Source organism: Dipodomys spectabilis, unplaced genomic scaffold (genome assembly GCF_019054845.1).
Source record: "Dipodomys spectabilis isolate Male_0828 unplaced genomic scaffold, ASM1905484v1 ptg000197l, whole genome shotgun sequence".
NCBI classification, from domain to species: Eukaryota; Metazoa; Chordata; class Mammalia; order Rodentia; family Heteromyidae; genus Dipodomys; species Dipodomys spectabilis.
Genome location: NW_024870874.1, coordinates 8,175,703 through 8,186,543, shown reverse-complemented (window position 1 = coordinate 8,186,543; position 10,841 = coordinate 8,175,703). Strand labels below are relative to the sequence as shown.

At 34.4% G+C, this 10,841-nt stretch overlaps 1 non-coding gene across 1 annotated transcript; it reads left to right on the top strand.

The window, feature by feature from the left end:
• The first annotated feature begins 418 nt into the window (after window positions 1–418).
• Window positions 419–527, top strand: LOC122121893. Its single transcript, XR_006150047.1, has one exon. It is a non-coding gene; the product is annotated as a U6 spliceosomal RNA (small nuclear RNA).
• The last annotated feature ends 10,314 nt before the right edge of the window (window positions 528–10,841 follow it).

The following is a 10,841-nucleotide window of genomic DNA, read 5'->3' as shown; positions in this document are numbered from 1 at the left end:
TCATTAAGTTTTTATAATTCCTAAATTAGCTGAAAAGTGAACAAGTCATCTCATGACCATTTGTTACATCTCCATGCTAGTCAGACAGACTGATGGGTTTTGAAACAGAACTACCCATTGTTTTAGATTGCACCTAAACAAAATACCTGCAGTCCTTAATGGACACGGATAATCCTCAATTTTCTGTCAGCCAATATTTGTAAGCAAAATAACAATAAAAAAACAAAAAATGACCAGTCATAAATGTTTACTATATAAAAAAATATAAATTTTTGAAGGACATCATATAGACAAATATTTATACAGCATTACTTTAAACTACATGATTACCGAAAATGAACTAATTGAGTAATGACATTATTAATTAAGCGTGAGCAGGGTAATATTGAGAAGAATTCTAACTTGTTAAATTTATAAGGTTCTAGTACATATTAGCACATATACTAAAATTGGAACGATACAGAGAAGATTAGCATGGCCCCTGCGCAAGGATGACACGTAAATTTATAAGGTTCTAGTACATATTTGGTATATGTAGAAATTGAGTTGAGGAACTTTTGAGTACTGTTGAGTGAGAGGTCCTGTATACATTAAATGTAGATATATTCATTGTATCTTGATTTCTCAGCATTTGAGTATTTATTTTGACAGAAAAAATTCCTCAAGCTAGAAACTGATAGCTGCTAATTCTTTAAGAAGATAAGATAGTAGTTATCCTGCAGCTAATCAAATTTAAAAGTAGAGGCCACAGCATGGTAATATTTTAATCTGCTTTCTAAAAGCAGATCCCTGAGGAAACCTGCAGTACAAGGTTCTCCAAATCACTAGAGAAGGGGAACTTTCCCAGACAAGCAAAGCAACTCTGACCAATTCTGTCAACATTATGACAATCAGAAACAGATACTTTCCATAGGTTTAATTTGGTCTGCCTCCATTAATGAAAATAAATCAAAGTAAATATATGCAAAAACATGTTGAAACAATTAATTGGCAAACATTTGAAACATTTCTATGGAATTCAGTCTTATCTCTAAACTTTCACAAATTCCACAGTCAGAGAAATATAGAGAAAGCATATTTATAATATAGAGAAAGCATATTTTCAAACCAACTTAGTAACTGCTTCTTTTTTCTTTCTTTGTGGGGGGGACGGAGGGCAGGTGGGAGCAGTACACAGGATTGAACTCAGGGCCTTGTGCAGGAAAAGTGTATGTCTCCCAATTGAGCCAGACCTCTGGTTCTTTTATGCCTTGAATATGTTTGAATTCTCTTAATGTGTCTTTTTGTCACTGAGGATGACAGGTATGTGCTGACTTGCCCAACTATTGTGCTATCCCAATAACTGGGAAGAAAGGCACTCACCTTACCCAGATATTGATTGAGAAGGATTCTCATAAACATCATTTTGCCTGGGCTGCCCTCAAACTTTGATGCCTAAATCCCTGCCTCTCAAGTAGCCAGGATTGAAGAGTTGAGCCACTATACCCAGCTCAGTGTATTATCTGTTAAAGATTGAAAACACATATTTGGAAATTTATCCCAGGGATTAGAATTTTGAGAGTTAAGTGAAGTAAGTCAGACCCAGAGATGCATGTTTTTCTCATATGAAGAAGTTAGAGCTAATTTAGAAATATATGTAAATATATACAGGGTCATATGCATATGTATACAAATGTGTTAATTGAAGTATAGTATATGAATGGAGAATTTCAGTTGTGTAATTAAAAAAAAACTTATAGTCCAATAAAATGAATACCAGCAAGCTGATACTTGAAGTGTCTGGGGTGGGGGATGGGGGATGGGAGAGGTCAATGGGAGGATGGTAGGCAATGAAGAAAGGAAGGGTGGAAGAATACAGTCAAGAGTGATGATACTCCCCACAGTATAACCCCTGCTTTCACTGTATTTGATGTCGGTATAATTTGTGGAGGGGAAGGGGAAAAACAAGTCGTTTAAATAAGGATACAGGTGGACCCGTTGCAACAATGAGAAGTACAAGTTATGTCGAAAATGAACTTTGCAACTTTGGTTGGGGGAGGGGGTAGGATTCGGTAGGGGGGGCGGAGGGAGGATGGGAAGGGATAGGAAGGGGAAACAAAGGAGGAGGCTACAATGCTTGATAAGAAATGTACTCACTATCTTGCCCATGTAATTGTAACCCCTCTGTCTGTACAGTTTTTTCACAATAAAAAATAAATAAAAATTTAAAAAAGTGATGATACTGAATTTATATGTGAAAATGAAACTAAGAAAATTAATGGATGGGTAGACTTGGTAGAGATGGCAGGGACAAAGACAAAAAGGGTGACACTATCCATTCAATTCAACTATCATGTTGAGTTGAAACCTCCTTGAACTACTACTTAAACATAATAAAATCATAATAATATAAAAAACAATTCTTTAGTTATGAAAACCATATTTGGTTTTGTGTTTTATTTTCATAGCACCATCGTCTTTGCTTCAACACTGCAGTCCAGTGAATTAATTCAACATAGTCCTAGATTATACTGCTACTAAATGACTGCTTCAAGTCAGGGCCAGGGGCTCACATCTGTAATCCTAGCTACTCAGGAGGCTAAGATCTGAGGATCTCAGATCCAGCCTAGGCAGAAAAGTCCCGTGAGTCTTTTATCTCCAATAAACTATTCAAAATATGCTACTTCTGTACCTACCTTATTAAGGGATTTGTTGTGAAGGAATCTTGAGTTTTGTTAAAGTTTTCCTCCATCTATTGAGCTGATCCTGTGATTTTTGTATTTTCCCCTGTTTATATGCTCTATTATGCACATGTTATTGACTTAAATATTGTCTGATAAATAAACACATGAAGGATTTAATTCAAATAAGTCTACTGATTAATGAACCTGAATGAGAGAAGAACAGAATAGCATCACCAGTACAATCATGTGCAGAGTGAGAAGGCTGAATTGATGTGAAGAGAATTGCAATGACTTACAATTGTCCAATTGACTCTCAAAATTTAGTAGGTATTATAATCATCTAGAGAACTTTCTTAAGCATTTTTTTTTCTAGTTTTAATCTCTGTTTCTTGATTTCTTTATTCCTTGTTCAATGCCTGATAGAACAAGAAATACTCATTTTCTACAAGTTCCTGGATACTCTTGAAGCCACAGGCTAAGGATATCTTATGGAAAACCATGGTCTCGCAGAAGCAGGACCTGAGATAAGACAAAGGAGAAAATCACATCAGCAGAAGTGTAATTCACTTCATAGACAGAGTCATTTAGTCAAAATAATTGATTTAACTTACAATTGATTGATAAATTATGATTGGCATTACTGTTTTAAGCAAGTAGTTGACAGTATGTCTTGGTTTGTCTGGGTTTATTGATTTTTTTCTCATTATGTGGTCACTTTTCCTTATAGGAAGGAAATACAAAAATGTATGCCAGGCTATCCAAGTTTCTCTTTCTCTGTCTAGACAAGACAGTGGATGGAGTTGTTGAAAAGAAGCTAAAAAGATCTTTATCTATTTAATGCCTTTTTATAGGATCTTTAAAAAAAATACTGAATAGCAGAAACTGTCAAATAGAGAGGCAGTACTCTATAAACCTCCAGTACAGACAGAAATGAGTACCAGATGTGCAGCCCAGATGATTAATGGCCAAGTTTTTCTTAGCATAGAGAAAAGTTATGCTTTTCAGTGGCTAGAACTTCTCAGGACATACTTATAGAGAGGAAATGAATATTAATCCCCAGACATTTTCAGGACAGCTAAGAGAGAGGCCAGAAAGAAATTTGCTGTTCTGCAAGCGTCCCAGGGAATTCAAATACATACAATCCATTAACCATACTTTGAAAAACACTTCAAACACATCAGCCTTTGTACTCCCTAGAGAGCACTGCTACTTTCTCTAGTAGCAATAACATTTAAACCCAAAATATTACTTTATAATGGAAGAAATCTAGAAATCAGCTGACTGTACACAGATCTCTTCTCCACAGAGAGAGGCCTGTAGTAGGTCCAAGATCTCCCTTCTGGTCTGGTACTCAAAGAGTGCAGGCTGTAAGGAAATCATTACAGAGGACAGACCTTCAAATTATGGTAGTTTATTAACCTCACCTCTATGATGAAATGCAAATTTTCAAGAACTATCAGAAAATCGTGGTAGGAGAACCTATGAATTACTACCATAAAACATTTCAGGTCCAAGGACATAAGGGACTGCCGGAAAGGAAGATACAATAACATCTTACAATGTGAAGGCACTTTAACTGTCATAACTTAATATTTTCTTTAACAAAGTTTCCTCTAACCTGATTTCTTTTCTCTTAGCAATATAATATTTGCATGACTTTATTTTGTCATTCCACAAAAGTCCTCCATAAATATGCACTTCCTATAATTTATGATATAGCCATGCTCAGTATATCCTTGACATTGTTTCACCTTCTTGATCACACATGGACATTATAATGCTATTTACTACAAAACTGCACTGACAGCATCTTAGGAACACAGTGACAGCATTTTAGTTGCCATCAGTGTGAATTTTAAAAGCACATTTTGACAACAATCACTTGAATAAATAAAAAATCACTAATAAACAGGGCTTTCACATAATCATCATTGATTTCAGAAAGCAGTTTAACTATGAGAATACTAATTAGCAACTTTTCTGCATTGAAGGGAGATAAGGGACTAAGTTTTACCTGAGGAAAAATTTCTCAAGTAATACAGAATGAAAATGTGACTGATGGGGGAAGCTTATTGCTATGTACTAATTTTCTGGTAGGAACCATATATCCTATACTCCCTTATTCTTATTGTTCTGGTTACATTTCTCATGGGATGTCCTCAGTAATCTCTACCAGAATTGGGTTAGTGAATCCCCCTCTGATGATACCCCATTGTCAAAGGAAATGGGCAGCAATGTACAAGGTCACCCACCATATTGCTCCTCTCTCAGCATTATGTTGCCAGATAACTATCTGAAATGATAGTTCACATGATAAAAATAAATGATGTTATATACAATTAAACAACATATACTACCATAGAGATACATTTTGTTTTTATAGTTTTAAAGTAGATCAGAAACTCAGAAACATGCTTTTCAGGCCTCAATTTTCAACATTACCTCTCAACATTACTGATTTGTCAATTACCTTCATACCACATGCCAGTAAGTATTCTTGGCAGCAGAGAGAAAAAAAAACAATAATGCAGTAATAATTAGAATCTTGGAGTGGTATATGTCAAATACCATACTAATCAAGCATGATAACATACAGAATCCATTTCAACTTCACTAAGTACAAACATTATATACATTCTACAGAAAAGAAAACTAGGTCTTAGGACAATATTCTAAAGATATGATGAGCCGCAAATAGTAGGGTTAGGACTAGGCTTATTCTAGTTTCTAAGCCATCTTTCTGAATAAAGAGAAGGGGAGATGTGAGGCAAGAAGTGTATGTACAGTGGGAAGTAACTAAATACAACCACAGATGATACTAGCTCACGTTCATTGTTGCCCATTTCCTTTGACAATGGGGTATCATCAGAGTGGGATTCACTAACCCAATTCTGGTAGAGATTACTGAGGACATCCTATGAGAAATGTAACCAGAACAATAAGAATAAGGGAGTATAGGATATATGGTTCCTACCAGAAAATTAGTACATAGACAAAAATCCAAGAAGATATCCAGCCTGTAGATATCTAGATAGAAGTATCTCTGAATAAATATGAGAGAAAACAGTAGCTGACTTGACAAATTGGATCCATAATTGGTAATATATACAAACTGTTTCACATTCAATTAGTGGCAGCCTTATTACCTCAAAGACTGGGATGAGATGTTATTTTAGTACCAGGTTCTACTTGTCATACTTAAAATATTTAGTTAGGATCTTCTGTCTACAATGCAATTTGGCCAAACTAAGTTCTAAACACCAGTGACTTCTTTCTTAAAATTGTCATTTGCTAAGTGACCAAGTGTTATGTAAAGAAGTATTTCACCTGAACCTATTCAGTACATGTATTAACTTCTTTCTTATTGGATTACTCCATAGTAGGATATAAATTCATCATCAAAACCTTGAGTCCACTCAACATTCACGGAAAAGAATTGATATGATATGAATATATAGCATACCAATAAATTATACTATCAGCTGTTGTGCCAAATTGTCCCAAATATTTATTAACTAGGGAATTTACTACCACCAGAGTCATTTACATGCATTTTTTTCAATTACAAATTTAAAAAAGTTCAATAAAATGAATAATTTCCAAGATACTTTTAACTAAACAAACTTCCTTAGTTGTGTTTAAGTAAGCACTAGACATAAAGAACTGGGTGATTTTCAAATTAATTAAATGTACTACCAAAGTGTTGCTTTCAGTGTACGGGGGGAAATGTCATTGCTAAAATAATTAACTTGAAGTAGCTGCCACTTAAATCCCTAAATCTAATACTTGAAAGCATTCCTTGAATTTTAGCTTTACATTTGATGACATATCATATAGAATTTTTATATATTATTCTCATATGTGTGTGTGTGTATATATATACATTTATATATATACACATATATATGTGTGTGTAAATTTATAAAATACATTTTGTTACTTACAGTTCAATGAATCTAACAACTTATATTTATTTTAAAATAGTATTGCAAATTAATATGTTGCTAAAGGTCATAAAAAGGTTTATAGTGAAGAATCACAAAAGTTTATAGTAAAGAGATCCATTTAAAAAATGAGGCATTTATCCAAGAGAGAACAAACAAGGATATACTAAAGCCCACCAGCACAACAATGTTTACTGTAATATTGTTTACTATAGCCAAGATATGTAATCAGATGCCCCTCAATTGACAAGATGATCAAGAAAATGTGGCATATATACATACATACACACACACACACACACACACACACACACACACACACACACACACACACATATATATGTGTGTATATATATATAAAATGAAGTTCTACTCATCCCTCAGAGAGAATGATACTATAGCTTTCATCTGGAAATGGAAAGACAGAAAAATTATACTGAGTGAAGTAAGCCAGACCCAGAGAAATACAGGTTGCATGGTTCCCCTCATTTGTGGGGTCGTATGCAAATGGTTATAAGTGAATCAGCTGAAGTATAATAGACTCTATGGGGAGCACAAATAGTAACATTCTTTAAAAAGACTAAATCAAAGCCCAACAAAATAACTATCAAGAAACAGGTACTTGCAAGAAGCAGGGGAGGGCAAAAGGGGAAAGAATAGAAGAATGAACAGCGGAGGGAGAAGAGTGCAGACACCAATGTGCGATAAGAAATGTACTCATTACCTTACTCATGTAACTGTAACCCCTTTGTACAGCATCTTTTAAAAAAGAATGCATTGTATATACTACACAATAGAGAAAAATAAGGGAAGGGATGTGTTGTATATATAAGCTGCTTTGTTAAATTGAAAAAAATCAATATATAACTTAAAAATCAAGAGAAACAAGGGACAGAGTGGGCTTGGAGTGATGAATGAGAATGTTAAAAGAGGTGACACTGATCAAGAGAAACTGTATTCATAGAGTGCAAGATAAGAAAATATTCAAAAAAGAGATTTAAACAATGAAGTGGGTAGATTAAATAAAGTAGTGGAAGGTGAATTTGAACAAAGTTCATTCTCTGAATGAATATATGGAAATAAAAACACATAAACACATCCTCTGGCCATCTTGCTCATGAAAAGGCATTCTACTTTCTCATTCTATAAAGTCCAGTGTATGAAATACCTTTATGTGAATTTATACTTTAAACTGGGAATATGGTAAATCTCCAACAAGTACTGACTTTCTGCCATGAACTATCCCACTGCACATTCCTTAGAAATCAGAGATGAGTACAAATAACTCTTGCTGATAGGAGGAGCAAGCCATGTACTAGGAGACAAGTAATATTAAAAGAATGCTGAAAATGCTTTAAGATTGATTACTGATAATAGATGATGATACTAAAACATAAACTCTGAAGTACTTAAAATACTCTGAAGTTCAAGGAAAGTTTGTCTGAGGTTATTTTCTAGAGAGTAGAAACATATAGTTTGTAGTATTGAGATATTGAAGTGTTTCATTCTCAGCATGGACTATAAGGTTAACTCAGTTGGGCTAGGGGTACAGATGGAACAGAGACAGTTTAAATGTTTGACCTGGGCTAAAGAGGACCTATAGGGAATTTCTAATAGGGGAATAATTAATGGATTTTCACTAAGAGAGATCTGCTCAGTAGCTATGCATGAGTAACATAAGGAACAATTTGAAATAACCATGATTGAAAACATAGGGCCAGACACAGAGACAATGACATTAACTTTCATTTTTAAGATGACACAAATACTTGATTCTAAGGATATACTAAACATTTCCATTTTTCTCCCAAATAACCCAGTTCTTAATAAATAACCCCCATTAACCTAAGTGCCATTATTTCTTTTCCCTGTCTCTAATCAGCATAAACTAAGTCTAGCAAATGAACTAGATTCTTGTTTCTTGTTAGTGGAAGGTATTAATTCATCCTCTATTATCTCAAGACCAACAATAAAATCAAATGCTCAATGCCCTAGTCCATTATCTTCACACTAATATATGCTTCCACTGCAAGAAATAAGCAAATGAAAATCTTATGAGCTCATATGCACAGAGATGCTAGGTGAATATCTACCAACATGAAAGAGAGTTATAAACTTACATTATCAATTTAATCATAAACAACACAAAATGATTACACAGAAATCTGTATATTAAGATTAGCAATAAATAAATAAATATAAAAGCTAGTATCTTTAATCAGTATGTAAATGCCTTGGAAGTAAAAGCCCACAAGTGCTACAGCTAGATAGTATTACTTTTCTGCTGATATTCTAAATCTGCTAGGGCATTTTAAGACTTAAAAATTGTCAAGAAAAGTTTCCCTTTCTACATATATTCTTTTTCTTTCAGTTATAATACCAACATTTCTATTGACAATATAAGAATAAAATATGTACTTGAGTGAATTCTTTTGAAATTGTTTTGAATTTAAAGTATCAGTCTTGCCTTAAATAACTCAGTGTAATTTATGCTTCTTTTTAAATTTTTGATTGACATATAACAACTATACATATTAGGAATTATAATGTGATATTTTGGTTTTTCTCATGTTAGAATTTACATTAATTTTTAGAATTATATTCTTAAGTATAGAATAGCTTCTTATAACATTTTGAATTTTTAAAAAGCTATGTTAATTTTTCTCGGCAATTACCAGATAACTTTATTTCAGATAATGCTATAGGCTGAAATTTCATGTTCTACAAAAATCAAAGGTTAGAATGCAGTACCCAAAGTGATATTATCAAGAGGCAGAACCTTTGGAAAATTTAAGGACTCTGTCCTTATGAATGGAATTAAAGAGAGGACTGGAGAAGTTCCCTTCCTATAGGAAGTCATAACTACAGCTACACAAGTATAGCAAGTAAAATAACTACTATTGTAATGAGTTTAATGTTTCTAAACATCTAAAAATATAGATTATAGAAATTCCTTAAAGTATTTGGCATCTGAGACAAAGCCTGCAGTTCATGAGTTATGTGTTTCATTCTCTAAAATAGTACTCCATATTTATTGTATATACAATAAATTCTCAAATTCCATATCAGGAACAAGGATGGTCTCAGTACACTAATTACCAGTGAACAGACAGTGTGATACAGCAAAACCGTGAGTAAAATCTTTCTGGTTTTTTGTGTATGTGTTTCTTATTAATTACATAAACACAGTCTTTCAATTATCAGAAGCAGCAATAGCACAACAGAAAGAATCAAAGACCTGAAGAGTCAGGAAATCAAATTTCCAACAATTTATTGAACACTCACCAAGTGTAGCACCCTGATAAGACTGCATAGAAATGGAAGGTAGAAGAAAATCTCATCTCGGAGCCAAAAGGCCACTCAGAAGGCTTCAGAGTGACTGAATCCCTGGCACAGGCAGCAACTGAAAGCCACAAGAAAGCACCAGGTTATTAGCAAGAAGCAAATGAAGGAACAGAAAGCAAATGAAGGAACATGATGAAATATGGGAAAATGCCAAGAACAAGGATACATGAAACAAACAAACATGGCATGAAAAAGCAAGAAGAACGTCACCCATACTACCAGTCAATGGTAATGTTTAATTCAAGACAAATGCAACAGAACTTTTTTTTAAGAGTTTGAACTGTGAATTTCCTGCTCTATCATAAAATTCATGTATATGATTGTCTTAGATAAATCTCTACCACATTAGCATCTTACTCACATTTAAACACAAAAATACAAAAGTAATAATTTATTTAGCGTCCTCTTAAGTGAGTAATACAAAAAGAACATCAAAAGTAATTTTTAAATGTTCTTTTTTTTTAATTTAATTTAATTTAATTTGTGAACATACTGTACAGAGGGGTTACAATTACATGGGCAGGGTAATGCGTACATTTCTTACCAAGCATTGCAGCCACCTCCTTTGTTTACCCTTCACATCCCTTCCCAGCCTCCCCCCTCCCCCCAATCCCAATCCTTCTCCTTCCTCCCCCTTCTCCCCCCCCTCCCGCCTCCCCGCCACCCCTTCCCCCCCGCCCCCCCCCCTCCCCCCCCCCCCCCCCCCCCCCCCCCCGCACCGACATTGTAAAGCTCTTTTTGGACAGGACAACTTGTACTTCTCATTGTTGCAACAGGTCCACCTGTATCCTTAAACAATTGGTTTTTCCCCATCTCCTCCACAAGTTATACTGACATCAAATATAGAGAAAGCAGGGGTTATACTGTGGGGGAGGGACATACAAAGCAA